This window comes from Molossus molossus, unplaced genomic scaffold, assembly GCF_014108415.1.
Source record: "Molossus molossus isolate mMolMol1 unplaced genomic scaffold, mMolMol1.p scaffold_m16_p_18, whole genome shotgun sequence".
NCBI lineage: Eukaryota > Metazoa > Chordata > Mammalia > Chiroptera > Molossidae > Molossus > Molossus molossus.
Window position 1 is genome coordinate 30,008,585 of NW_023425353.1, and position 13,728 is coordinate 30,022,312.

The window sequence follows — 13,728 nt, forward strand, 5'->3', positions numbered from 1 at the left end:
GTAACACATCCACTTGTTATTCTGCTCTACTCCTTAGGCCACTCGGGATGGGAGGGGACTGGGCCAAGGCCAGGCAGCCGCAACAGGAGACCAGGCAGGAGGCTCCGTGAGAGCCCAGGAGGCTCTGTCAAATCAGCCAGTGGCTGGCCTTCCCGCACAGCAGACAGTGTGTATTATTCAGGGTGTGGGTGTGGGTGCCAGAGATGTCCAGCCCAGGGCAAAATTCAATCAGAAACCAGAGTGTCTAGCCAGATATTGACAACACAGCTAGAGCACTGGGTAGCAGACAGCGCCTGTGCTGCTGAGGCGAGCACACAGTCCACCTTTACTGGCGGTCCCGATGGTGGCTGAGGGGTCTCGTAAGGCAGCCGCCATGCGGTTTCTGATGTCTACCTGTGAGGGGAATACCGCACTAAGACCAGCAGGGCTTATAACTTTGCCACTCATTGTTTCAGTAAATGTTTTAAAACTTTTCCTGAAAAGAAAAAAACTAGAATTATAGATCAAATCCTCAGGGCAGCAACAATCTTCCCAGCTTGAGTCTTTTTAGTCTACTTTTAAATGTTTCTCTAATGATTTCGTTTGAAGACCCTCCCCGTCTCTGCAGCCGTCCTCATGCCAACATTGCAAAGTGTGCCAAGATCTGGAGCGGGCCAGGGAGGGCAGCTTCCCAGAGCCCCCACGAGCAGTCAGAACCACAAGCTAAAGAAACCACGCGCTTTCCTATAGCCCACAGGGCTCAGGGTCGGGGGAACAGAACCTGTTGGACATTTCTGAGTAGCATGACTAGACCCAGGACCAGGAGACAAAGCCAGGATGACTCTATCCCAAGAGGACCCTGCAGGGAAAAATAAGAGGAGGAAAGTCCTTCCTGGTTCACTGGCCACTGGTGGCATGGTGGTGCGTGGGGTCAGAATGGACAGAGATCTCTTGAAAAATCTTCCCCACTGCTCCTTGTCCACAGAGCCAGATGTTACCTCAGAGTGTCAGTTAAGGAGTTCTAAATATCTGATACTTTTTCACTCTCCCCTTCATTCTGCTATCTTTCCTTGAGAATCTCTAAGTTCCATATTGTGCTGGGCCAGAGAGGACTGCCTCTTCTCCAGAAACTTTCCAGAGCATCTCTGGGGAGTGGCTCCCACCCCCGCCCCAGGGACTGTGTTTTCCAGACCACTCTGCAGTCAGATGTGCTCATGCGACACAGTTGTAGTCAAGTGAATGTGAGTAGAACTGACGTGCACCACTTATAGGTATGGTCCACGAAGACCTCTGCTGTGCACTCCTCCTGGGACATGGACACAATCCCAGGTGGCCTTGAAAACCGCCTGCTGCAGAAAGCGGAGCCTCTCTCAGTCTGTGTCTCTGAAGGACTAGCCTGCACTGTCACAGGAGCAAGGAATAAACTTCTGTTTGAGCCATTACACGTTTTCCCGTCTCTTAAAGCAACTGGCCTATCCTAACTATGACTATCTTTTTTGATACCCAACTATTATCACTGTGTGTCTTCTCCCTTTATTTTAAGTCTTATTGCAAACCAAAAGAACAGAATTAGTAAATGTAATTTTAAGTAGCCATTAGGGGACAAATGACACTCACCACATCGGTGGTCACAGCACTCAGATCTCGCAGCCAGATGAACAGTGGTGTAGCAGAGCCTCGTTTTAAGACAGCCTGATACAGTAAAATAAAATAGAAAGTAAAATGTAAGACCTACAAAACAGATATATTAGTGTGATGGCTAATTTCTAAAGGGGACAGTCGGTTTACAAGGGAATTCACTACTGGTTTGCAGTAAATGACAAGCTTCCCCATTGCTTCTAAAATAAGATTCCTTTTTAACATACCCCACCAATCATTACAAAACAGGATTTATAGAGAACAATCCTATGGAGCTAAGCATGCTATACAAAGAGTAGATGCAGACCAAGGCAATGCCTTGGGAAGCCAGGAAAACAGTATGATTTCGATGCCTGTGAGCTCCGCTGTTCTTACGTACACATTAAAGCTTTTCTCTCGGGAACGTAACTTTCTTGGGTAGGAACTTCCAGAGCTTGTAAAATTACAGGCTATGCAAAGACTTTAGACTTTTATAGGTGAAGTTAAAACAGACTCCAGGGATACATTATACTGTCTTTGTGTTTGGTATCATCCCAGATGGCACAAGAAGGAATGAAAACAAGCCCTGTGTAAACAGGGCAACGTGACTGGAGCACCGCACCAGGACAGCCGCAGAAACACGCTGTAACAGGCAGCAGGCCGGGATGTTTTCTTACCGGAGCTGCCATCTTTTACCAGGTTAAGTGCGAAAATACCACTTGACGGCACAGGGCACGTATTTGCCTAGAACAGGGTTTATTTTTGTACCCGATTACTCAGTATAAGACTCAGGAAGCAAACAGTTCAGAACTCTGAACAAACATTCTGGCCGTCCAAAGCCGAGCACCAGGGCGGCAGGAGGAAGAGGAGACAAGACGGGGATGGCGGGAGGCCCGGCTGGGCCGCTCCCCCAGGGTCTCAGTCTTAGTGCAGATAGATATAGATCTGAGAGGACATGTGTCCTTGTCTGGGCCTGTGGAGAAGAGAGAGATCAGCCAGGTCCCTTCGGCGCTGCATTTGGAGGGTCTCCCAAGTGCAGCGCCCACGCCCCGGGCTGGGCCTGCCAGGCCTTAGGTGTCAGGGAACAAGATGGCGCCCCACCGCCAAGGGCACGAGTGCGGGGCCCGGCTGGGCCTTCACTTACTCGGAGGCGCTGGCTCCTCGGAAACCCAGACGCTGCCAGCTCCCTGGGCTCAGGAGTTAGAGCCGCTTTCTTGCTCTGGGTTCTTCACTGCTCGTCGAAATCAGCTCCACATATTTCTCTCATGATGTCACCCATTCTGACTTCTTACATTTTGAAAGTTGATCTACAAGTAAAACATCCCATGAGGCTTAAAAAGGAATGAAAAAGCAAGAAGAGGAGAAAAGAAAGGTGTGCTGTGGGGAGGTGGGGGAGGGAGAGGCGGTCGCCTCCTTAGTTGAGATTTGCTGCAGCTGCGGGTGCCACTCCCCAGTGTTTCCTGGCTGCAGAGGGAGGCCAGTGGCCGGGCCTGGGTGACGTCAGGGCCAGGCCTGAGTCATCACCAGAGGCCGGGCTGCCCTGCCACTCGGAAGGGGACAAAAGGAACCTTTGATGTCCAGGGCCCTCCTCTCGCCACAGCCTGTGCTAAGCAGCAGGCCAGGAGAACATTCCAGCCGCTTCCTCACCCCAGGCCACCCTTCCTGCTTCCGGAACAGTCCCAGGCCGACTCAGCAGGGCCTCCCCAAGGGATGTCACCCTCCTGCCTGGCAGAGGCATGACTGCTCTCTGTCAAAGAGAGAAGCGGAGCACAGTGCTTCTCTGGGGACACCACAACCCCCCTTCCTGGTGGTGTTCGCTTACCCAGGGAGTTGACCTGGGTTCAGAGAGAGTGGAAATGTAGAAGACAGTCTCGTCACCCTCCCTGGGCAGCACCCAGCGCTCTGTGTCTGTTCTCGTCTGCTTGTGTGCGGTGGTCCTGGGCTCAGCGCTCTGCTCTCTGGGTGCCAGTGTGAGCTTGCATTTCCTGCATTTAAGAGGGACCTCTCTTTAAGAGGGGTATTTATACCCAGGGCCCGGCACACGGCTCAGTAAGCACATGACGAAAATAAACAATTACTTTAAAATAAGACAGTAGAGAACATATATTGAATGCTTACAGTGAATGCTCAAGCTTCTGGGCTAAGTGTTTCATAAAGATTATTTTGTTTATTATCATGACAAAGCTATGAGGTAGGTGCGATTATTATTCCTCGTTCTCTAAATGAAAAATGAATGCTCAGAAAGATTCAGACACTTCTTTGAAGTCTCACAGCTAGTTAGTGGCAGAGCCTAGATGGTCTAATCTTAAATTCTGTTCTTTTTTTATAAAGAATTTTTAATTGATTTTTTTAGAGAGAGAGGAAGGGAGAGAGAGAGAGAAACATCTATTAGCTGCCTCCTGCATGTCCCCTACCAGCGATCAAACCCCAAACCTGGGCATGTCGACCGAGAGTTGAACTGGCAGCCCCTTGGGGCATGGCACACAGGACAACGTCTAACCAACTGAGCCACACCAGCCAGGGCTCCAATTCTGTGTTCTTCACCACTCTCTGAGTGGCAGAGCGAGTGAATGGACAATGGCCAAGAGCAGCCTGTCCAGAAGAGGGGATAAAGGTAATGATGGTTCTTAAAACCAAATTCTTCAAACAACAGTGGAGCAATTAGGGATGATCTGTCTAGGGCAGTAGGCTTTCTGCCCTCTTAATGGGTCAACATCGGGTCTGAAGGTTGGTGGGATGCCCACAGTGACCAGGAGGGCAAAGGGGTCTTTAGGTCCAAGTGAGGGGAGAGGCCAGAACAGGAAGACAAAGCAGGGAGGACTGGTGGCGTGTGGTGGGTGCAGAGTCCGAGGGCACAGTGGGCAGAGAACCTCCGAGGTGTGGGTGGGGGGTCTGTGCAGCTAAAGCACAAGACAGGGGCAGGTAAAACGACTACATGATAGCTCTTTTAAGACTGAGAGCTAGCCCGGCGGGTGTGGCTCAGTGGACTGAGTATCGTTCTATGGACTGAGAGGTTCTGGTTTGATTCCTGTTCAGGGCTCGTGCCAAGGGGCGTGCAGGAGGCAGCCGATTGATGTTTCTATCTCACATAGATGTTTCTTTTAATTTTTTTTTCTTTATTGATTTTAGAGAGAGGAAGGGAGAAGTAGAGAGAGATAGAAACAGAGATAGAAACATCGATGAGAGAGAACATTGATTGGCCGCCTCCTGTATGCCCTGCACTGGGGATCGGGCCCACAACCTGGGCATGTGCCCTGACTGGAAATCGAACTGGCGACCTCTTGGTTCATGGGTCGACGCTCAGCCACTGAGCCACACCGGCTGGGCACAATGATGTTTCTATCTCTCTCTCCCTTCCTCTCTCTAAAAAATCAATATAAAAACATATTTAGAAAAAGAAAAGACTGAGAACTAGAGAAAGAGATGGAACTGTGACGTGGTTTCAAGGTGTGAGGCGGGGCTGGAAGACAGGGACAAGGCTGGACCTGACCGAGGCAGTCACTGCCCTGCCGGAGTCCACCGCCTTCTGGGAGGGAGGGAGGGTGCTGTGGGGGCGGAGCTCAGGCCCGGTGAGGAGGGGTGGCCGAGGAGAACCTTTGCTTATGAGCCCAGGATGCAGGTGACTTTGGAGGTCCCTTCTCCCTCTGTGGGCTATGATTCTGTGGTTTGTACTTTTCCACAATTCTCCTAGGGTAAATGCATCATTCCAACAGAAAGAAAAGCCAGGAAGTTCCAGCCCCTAATGGCAGGGCGTAGGGAAGTGTTGGTGGCCTTAGTAATGCCCCGCCATAGCTTTCCTTCCCACCGTGAGGCGGATGTCTGGGCACAGGTCCCCTCTCCTTGGCTCAGGAAACCGGTATAGATACCTTGCGCTGGGAGCTCTGCTGGTGGCCACTCTGAGGAATTCAACCTGTGCTGTGGGGCCTGAGTCCCAAGCAGGTGGAATCAGCAGAGGTCATTTTCGGAAGGGAGAAAGTAATGACCATTTATTTAATCAAGGAGCAGCAACTACTGATCAGGGTTGCTGTCAACATCCACACAGAGCCTGACCTTGGGCCGAGGCAAGTGCTTTAAGTTCCAGGCATTTTTGGCAGAAAGCTTGTTTATTCTTTCCTTTCCTCTCTGCAGAAGATGCGTCTGGGCCCCTCCCTGCTCTGTTTCCCCAAAGGCTCATGGCCTCGCTTGCTTCACATACACAGGTACTTATTCTCTAATAAGATGAACAGAGGCTGATTCTTTTTTCAGCCTCTCTTGTGGGACCAGGATAATGTGAGGAGAAGAAGAAAGGAAAGAAGAAATCGTGAGTAAAAGCTTAAGCAAGACAACAGATTTCTGTGATGTATGCTCTGAGGTTGGTTCTAACAGAGGCTACAAATCAAAGAACTGGGCAAAACATCTGCTTGGGACACAGAGAAGTGAGTGGTGAAACCCTGAACCTCTACTCCATCTGGAGAACCCACCTCCGTTGTTACAACAAATGCAGTTATACTGATAATTATAAAAAATGAAATACAATGTGTACAGGTTCAAGGAATTCCATGGAAGATTTGTCTATATTTGCTGCCTCCAATTTCTCTCAACACATTCACTTAAAACAAACAATTTACTGAGATATAACTTATATACCATAAAATTAACCCACTTAAAGTGTGCCATTCAATGGATTTTAGTATACATATTTACAGAATTGTGTGGCTTGCAATCTAATTTTAGAACATTTTTATCACACATAAAAAGAAACCTTTTACCTATTATCAGTCATGCCTCCTCTTCCCCACCCCCAGCCCTAAGCAGACATTAATATCCTTTTTGTCTCTATGCACTTGCCTCTTATGGACATAAATGGAATCATACGATGTTGTCTTTTATGTCTGGTTACTTTCATTTAGCATAATGTTTTCCAAATTCATTCATGTTATAAAAGATACCAGTCTTTGATTCCTTTTCATGCCCACATAATATTCCATTGTGTGGATATACCACCTTTTGTTTATCCATACATTGACTGATAAACATTTAAGTTGTTTTCATTTTTGGCTGTTATGAATAATATTGCCATTAATGTTTGAGTATAAGTATTTGTATAGACGTACCTTTTCATGTCTCTTGGGTAGATACTAAGAAATAGAATTGCTGGGTCATAAGGTAACTGTTTAACATTTTGAGGAACTGACAAACTGTTTCTCTAAATGCTGCGCCATTGATGTGTGAGAGTTCTGATTTCTCCACATCCACATCCTCACCAACAATCTTTTTTAAAACATTATTTTTTATTAAAGTATAGTTGAAATACAATATTATATTAGTTTCAGGTGCACAACATAGTGATTTGACATGTTTATACCTTATGATGTGATCAGCACAATAAGTCTAGTAACCATCCATCCATTACAAAGTTATTACAATACTATGGCCTATTTTCCCTATGGTATACATTACATTCCCATGACTTATTTATTTTATAACTGGAATTTTGTACCTCTTATTCCTCTTTATATTTTAAAAAACTTTTTTTTCTTTATTGATGTGAGAGAGAGAGAAAGAGGAAGGGAGAGGGAGAGAGAGATAGAAACATCGATGAGAGAGAACATCGACTGGCTGCCTCCTGCATGCACCACACTGGGGATTGGGTCCACAACCTGGGCAAGTGCCCTGACCGGGAACCTAACCGGCGACCCCCTGGTGCATGGGTCGATGCTCAACTACTTAGTCCCACAAGCCGGGCCCTCTTTACATTTTTTCATCTATCCCCCAACCTCCCTTGTCTCACCAACACTCTTATTGTCTATTTTTTTATTCCAGTGATCCTAGTGGGTGTTACATGGTATCCCATTTTGACTTTGATTTGCATTTCCCTAATGATGTTGAGCATCTTTTCATGAACTTATTGGCCATTTGTATATCTTCTTTGTTGAACTGTCTATTCAAATCCTTTGTCCATTTTTATTTTTATTTTTTTATTTAAAAACTTTTTTTCTTCATTGATTTGAGAGAAAGAGAGAGAGAGGAAGGGAGAGGGAGAGAGAGATAAAAAACATCGATGAGAGAGAACATCGATTGGCCACCTCCTGCATGCACCCCACTGGGGATTGGGCCCACAACCTGGGCATGTGTCCTGACTGGGAATCGAACTGGTGACCTCCTGGTGCATGGATCAATGCTCAACCACTGAATCACACCAGCGGGGCCCTTTGTCCATTTTTAAATTGAATTATTTGTCTTTTTAATTTTTGACTTGTAGGGATTCTTTACATATTCTGGAGATTATATATATATATATATATATATATATATATATATGCTTTACAAATATTATCTCTCTGCCTGTGGGTTGTCATTCAACTTTCTTTATGTTTTTCTTTTAAGGATAAAAGTTTTTAATCTCAATGAAGTCCAACTATCAATTTTCTTTTTTATCACTTGTGCTTTTGGTATCATATCTGAGAAGCCATTGTCTAACTCAAGGTCATAAAAAATTATTCCTGAATTTTCTTCTAAGAGTTTTATAGTTTTAGTTCTTACATTTAGGTGTGTGATCCACTTTAAGTTAATTTTTATGGTGTATGGTAGGAATCCAAGTTATTTTTATGTGGATATACAGTTGTGCCAAAACCATTTGTTGGAAAAACTATTCTCACAATAATTCTGTACATTTAAAATTGTTCTAAAATTAAAAGTTTATTAAAAAAATAATATATTCTCTCCCTCATTGAATTGCCTTGGCCCCTTTGTGAAAAATCAACCAACCATAAATATTAATGTTTATGTTTGGACTCTTAGTTCTATTCCATTGATCTAGATACCTGTTGTTATGCCAGTACCACACTGTTCTGATTACTGTAGCTTCATAATGAGTTTGGAAACTGGTGAGTGTGAGTCAACCAACTTTGTTGTTTTCAAGACTGTTTTGGCTATTCTGGATCCCTTACATTTACATATGATTTTTAGCATTATCGCTCCAAGTTCTGAAAACAAAACAATCAAAAACAAAAAAAGTCCAAAAAAACCTAGCTGGGATTTTGATAGAGATCATGTTCTACCTGTAGATCAATTTGGGAAGCATTTCCATCTTAACAACATTAAGTCGAACCTGAGAAGCCTTTCCATTTCTTTAGCTCTTCAATTTCTCTCAATGTTCTGTCATTTTCAGTGTACAAGTCTTACACTCCTTTTGTTAAATCTCATCCCAAGTATTTTATTCTAAAATTGCTATTATAATCTTTGCTTATGATCTTGTTAAGAACTTGCAGTTGGAGATTGAAAGACTTAAAATTTAGTCCTGGCTCTACCATTTATTAGCTGTATGGCCTTAAGATTATTTAGCCTATTTCAGCCTCCTTTTTTCAATCTGAAAAAAGGAAATAATACATCACTTCATGGGTTTGTTGTGCAGATAAAATAAGATAATGCTCATGTAAGCTCACTGAAACAATGACCCACTCGGGCCAGTCTCAGTGTGGTGGTATAATCGAGGAAACCCAGTCCAGTCACCAAAAAACAATTTTAAATATTTTTTATTGATTGATTTGAGAGAGAGAGAGAGAGGGAGAGACAGAGAGAGAGAGAGAGAGAGAGAGAGAGAGACATTGATGAGAGAGAACAATTGGCTACCTCCTGCATACGCCCCACTGGGAATTGGGCCCACAACCTGGGCATGTACCCTGACCAGGAATTGAACCAGCGACCTCTTGCTGCATGGGTCGATGCTCAACCAGTGAGCCACATTGGCTGGGCCAAAAAGTAATTTTAAAGTAACTCATATTCAGTACTTGCATTTCTCAAACACCATATAGAGGCCCCTGCTAATCTTTCCTTCCATGCTTTTTTCCTTCTACCTAAGCCTCTTACACTCCACAACTTCAGCCTCCCCTTCTTTCTCCCAAGCTCCCTACAAAACTTTTTCTTCAGCCCTAGCCAATGTTTCTCTAGTCGTCCTCCTTCTGCCCAGTAATCTTTCTGATGGGGCAGGGGAAGAAACTGGACAACGCCAGGACTCTTTTTAGTAGTCAGGAGGAAAGGAAAATAAGAAGCACTCAAACTTAATTTATCCCATCACTCATATAAAGTACTTAGTGCAATATCTGCTCAATAAATATTGGGGTTTTATTTTTGTTGGGGTGGTGGTTACAGTATACCAGTGATTTTCAACCGGTGTGCCACAAGAATTTTTAAAACATGCGATACCAGACTGTTTGGTCAGGGGCACTGACCTCTTTTCCCTTAGATCGTCAAATAAAAAAAATGACAACAGCCAACACAACAATAGCTGTTTGGTATGGATGAATCAAAATTATACCTATTTGTTGGTCAGAGCGGCAAAAAATATCCTCTATTTTTTGGTGTGCCACAGAATTTTAGTAATTAGTTTATGTGTGCCACAAGATGAAAAAGGTTGGAAATTGCTGCATTGTGCCCATCCATACGTTATGTTACTGATGTGGACTTTAGACCGTGGCTTCCGAGAAGCAAGCCCAGAGGCTGCTGCCCAGTGGCCTGTCCTTACTCATTCAGATAAATTTGGGGTTGTTGCTCATCTTCCTTCCTTTTAAATCATTCCTCAGAGAATCACCCCAGAAAACTGTAAAAAGTGTATCTTGAGGATTCTTTTTTTTTTTATCCTCACCAGACGACATTTTTCCATTTTTTTGTTCAGATAGAGTGGAAGGAAAAGAGAGGAAGAGAGAGAGAAACATCAATGTGAAAGGGACACATTGAGTGGCTGCCACCCGCATGACCCAACCAGGGCCGAGGACAAGCTGCAACCAGGGTACATGCTCTTAGTGGGAACTGAACCCGGGTCTCTTGGGACCGCAGGCTGACGCTCTAACCGCTGAGCCAAACTGGCCAGGGCTCTTGAGGCTTCTTGAGTAATGTTTGGGGACCTCTGTCCTATTTTCTTCCCCCTGCTCAGCACCAGAACCCTATGTTTCCTCCTTTCCTCTCACAAACCTTCTAGTGCAGTGCTTTTTGACTGTAGGTCAGGGGCTTCTGGTCCAGATGGCGGTGTAGGTAAACACCATACTCAAATCCTCCCACAACCACATCAAAAGTACAACTAAACTTCAGAACAACCATCATTCAGAACAGCCTGAAATCTAGCTGAATGAAAGTCTTACAACTGGGGAATTAAAGGAGAAGCCACATGGAGACTAGTAGGAGGGGGGAGATGAGGAATGGGACTGGTCCCACACCCACATGTGGTGGTTTATAATCAGGAGGGATATCTTGGCTATGGAGGTCCCCCCTGAGGAGCAAGGGGTCCCAGCCCCACACTAGACCCCCTAGCTCAGGGTTCCAGTGCCAGGAAGAGAAGTCCTCATAACTCTGGGCTATAAAAACCAGAGGGGATTATGGTTCAGTGACACAGAGGCTGCTGGAGTCCCAGGTAGTTCCTCTTAAAGGGCCTAAGCAAGGACTTACTCAAACTACAGGGTTGAGACAGCAGCTTGAAAGGAACCAGGGACATATGAGGAGAAACTAAATTGTCTGGCATCGGGGTATAAGCTGGGGGAGGAGAGCTTTCTGCCAGACAAAAGTGATGGCAGAGGCCATTGTTCCTTTGCTGAGTCCTCCCCGCCACAGAGCCAACAGGTGGGCACCATATCTGAGTCTTCATCAACCTGGCTCACACTGTTTGCCCCACCCAACTTGTGGGCTCATCCAAGCCATTTCCAGTGGCTTTTCCATACAACTAGCCTGTCTTGGCTCACACTTTGAACTTTTCTAAAATCTCTCAAACAAGTAGCATCCGGCCTCTGTGTATCCCATACCACTCGTTAAGTGGCCCCAGGCCCAGCAGTAGCAGTAGGTGGCATTGGTTCACAGCTTGGACTCTCCTGGATACCTCTAAGCCCAACACAAGTAGCAGACTTCTGCAGATCACTCTATAGTTTGTGCTGAGTGGCCTTAAGCAGGGCACGAGCACTGGATGACTTTGTGCCTCCTGGAGGACCCAGAACCAGGGCAGATTATAACATTACCACCTCCACAAGCAACACACTCAAGGGGCGGACTCAGTGAGCACCGAAGCCTCACTGAAGCAAGTCCTACTCCATAGGGTCAACTCCTGCACAGCAGCTCCTCTCCTATAGTAGTAGCTGGTCCTCACTGCTGACTGGCCTGGGGGTTAATTCTTCCCAGTGACACCAACAGCAATCAAAGCTCAACTACAATAAGACAGTGCACACAGCCCACACAGGGGCACACCTGGAGCACCCAGCTCAGGTGACTGGGAAGGCTGCACTACTGGGACCTACAGCACATTTACTATACAAGGTCACTCTACCAAGTCCAGGAGATATACCAGCTATACCTAATACATAGTAACAAGCACAGGGAAGCAGCCAAAATGCAGAGATAAAGAAACATGTCACAAATGAAACAAGAGAAATCTCCAGAGAAAGAACTAAATGAAATGGAAGCAAGCAAACTACCAGATACAGAATTCAAATCAATGGTTACAAGGATGCTGAAGGAGCTTACTGAGAATCTCAAGGGGCTTAGTGAGAACACCAACAGCATGAAAAAGGACATAGGAACCATTAAAAATAACCAGTCATAAATGAAGAATACACTAAATGATATAAAGAATTATTTACAGGAATATGAGGAAGCAAAAAACACCCATTCAGAACAGTAAAAAGAAAAAAGAACCCTGAAATATGAAGCTAGTGTAAGGAGCCTCTGGGACAACTTCAAACATACCAACATTTGCATCATGGGGGCACCGAAAGGAGAAGAGAGAGAACAAGGAATTGAAAACCTATGTGAAAAAATAATAACAGAAAACTTCCCTTACTTGGGAAAGAAATAGACATACAAGTCCATCAAGTGCAGAATTCCAAACAAGATGAACCCAAAGAGGCCCATCATAATTAAAGACACATCATAATTAAAATACAAAAGGTTAAGACAGAGAGAGAATCTTAAAAGCAGCAAGAGAAAAGCAGTTAGTTACCTACAAGGGAACTCCCATAAGACTGTCAGCTGATTTCTCAACAGAAACTGCAGGCCAGAAGGGAGTGGCAAGAAATATTCAAAGTGGTGAAAAGCAAGGACCTACAACCAAGATTACGCTACCCAGCAAAGCTGTCATTTAGAATGAAAGGTCAGATAAAGAGCTTCCCAGATGATGAAAAGCTTACGGAGTTCATGGCCACCAAACCAGTGTTGCATGAAATGTTAAAGGGTGAAGAAGAAGAAGAAGAAGAAGAAGAAGAAGAAGAAGAAGAAGAAGAAGGAGGAGGAGGAGGAGGAGGAGGAGGAGGAGGAGGAGGAGGAGGAGGAGGAGGAGGAGAAGAAGAAGAAGAAGAAGAAGAAGAAGAAGAAGAAGAAGAAGAAGAAGAACTATGAACAATAATATGGCAATAAATGCATATCTACCAAAAACTAAATCTAAAAATCAAAACAAATGAACAAACAAAACAGAAACAGACTCATAGAAACAGAACACTTTGATGGTTGCCAGATGGGAGGAGATTGGGAAGATGGGTGAAAAAGGTGAAGAGATTTTGAAGTACAAATTAGTAGTTATGAAGGAATGAAGTACAGCATAGGGAATACAGTCAATAATATTCTGATAACTATGTATGGTGTCAGGTGGCTATAAGATTTTTTGGGATGATCACTTAGTAAGTTTTATAATGTCTAATCACTGGGGTCTACACCTGGAACTAATATAATATTGTATGTCACCTGTAATTGAAAAATAAAAAATGATTTAAAAAAAACTGCAGGTCAGGACCCATTGCTTATTAAGTCAGAACCAGCATTGGTTCAAGTGACAAAGTAAAAGAAAACAGAATAGAAAGTGTCCAAGTGCACTATAAGTAAGACTTTTGTTTCAGTTTTGTAATGTGTGTGTAAGCTGGGTCTCTCTGTGAAACATATTTCTTACTGTGGTTCAAGGTTTTAAAACATGTTTAAAAAACAGTGTTGGAGATCTTTCGCTTTCATTAGAGTATTTAAACAACTCACAAGAGCATTAAAAAACACTCCACCAATTGGTCTGTCCATTTTGATGCAGATCAAATCCTAAATCCCAAGGATGAAGTTTCAGTAGCAGTGAAGGATTGGGGGGCATTGAAGCCTTTTCCTGTATTTATAACATTTGGTGGAGAAATATCTTTGTGG

General features: G+C 44.5%; 1 protein-coding gene across 1 annotated transcript in view; it reads right to left on the reverse strand.

Annotated features, from left to right (window-relative positions):
- ZBTB38 (zinc finger and BTB domain containing 38) overlaps nucleotides 1-13,728 on the reverse strand; it is a 120,669-nt gene that overhangs the window by 74,272 nt on the left and 32,669 nt on the right. The window contains exons 3-5 of the mRNA XM_036266187.1: nucleotides 3,419-3,581; nucleotides 2,741-2,903; nucleotides 1,597-1,671 (exon numbers count right to left, since the gene is read on the reverse strand). The gene's annotated coding sequence lies outside the window, so the exon portion shown is untranslated. The remainder of the gene's footprint in view (nucleotides 1-1,596; nucleotides 1,672-2,740; nucleotides 2,904-3,418; nucleotides 3,582-13,728) is intronic.